This window comes from Microtus ochrogaster, linkage group LG4 (genome assembly GCF_000317375.1).
Source record: "Microtus ochrogaster isolate Prairie Vole_2 linkage group LG4, MicOch1.0, whole genome shotgun sequence".
NCBI classification, from domain to species: Eukaryota; Metazoa; Chordata; class Mammalia; order Rodentia; family Cricetidae; genus Microtus; species Microtus ochrogaster.
In genome coordinates, this window is record NC_022030.1 from 34,906,944 (window position 1) to 34,908,080 (window position 1,137).

A 1,137-nucleotide genomic window follows, 5' to 3' on the forward strand; every position below is an offset into this window, starting at 1 on the left:
CAAAAAAAAAAAAAAAAAAAAAAAAGGAAGAGGGAGCCCAAGATTGTGAAGTGGAAAAATATAGATCCAAGCATGTATACTATATAGGAGTGGGGAGATGAGAGGGAGAGATCCCATAAGTAACCTGACATTACTGATGTTTGGGGTTAGAGGTTATCAGTAGAGGTCTTGGTTATCACTCTCATGGCTCTGGGTCCATCTCAGCACCGCTGTGCTGCTCCGGCTATTTCTGAGGAGATTATTTTTCCCTTGTAGATCTCAGTTTCTGTCTGGCTGTCACACTGCCTGATACAATCTCTTTATCCCTGGAGCTGTGCAGTTTCGTTGGGTTGCTGTAGAAGGGAGTTGTTTTTTATTTATGCTGCTGACCTGTGAAGGGCACTTTTAAGAGCTTTTGTGCCTTTCTTCAAGTCTGGAAGGTCTTAGTTGGTTATTTTCAGACAGTATCAGGACCTGCAAGTCATGCTGGGTGAAGACTAGGTGGAAAGCATTGCAATGTGAGCCTGGAGTCTAAAAAAACTCCCTGTGGGGTGTGTGTGTGTGCGTGTATGTGTGTGTGTGTATATATGTGCATGTATGTGTGTGCATGTGTACATGTATGCCTATGTGTGTGTTCTATGTGGTTGCATGCGTGTGCATGTGCATGCTTACACACTTGCGTATAGAGGGCAGAGGTTGACACTGAGTGTCGTCTTCAGTCCCAGTCACCTTATCTTTTGAGACAAATTCTCTCAGTGAATCTGGAGCTTGTTAACTTGGCCAGCTGCCTCCTGCTTCCCTCTTCCCAGATTACAGAAGTGTTCCACCTTTCTTGGCTTCTATGTGGGTTCTGGGGATCTGAACTCAGGTCCATGTTCTTGCATGACAAGTGTTTTGCCAACTGAGCCATTTTTCACACCCTCAAAAATTATTTATCCACCAAAGAAAATCTCCTAGTACCTTGTCTCCTGCCCCTGAGCCCCCAGCTGTGGTGGAGGCAGAGTTTATACTGCCGTATTTGCTCTTGGTGGACTATAACTAAGTCCTTAGACATTTGGTGGCCATAAAACCTCAAAGACCAAAAAAAATAAAATAAAATAAAAATAAAAAAACCTCAGTGAGGCCTCCCTGGCTCTGCTCCTCCTGCTAGGTTCCATT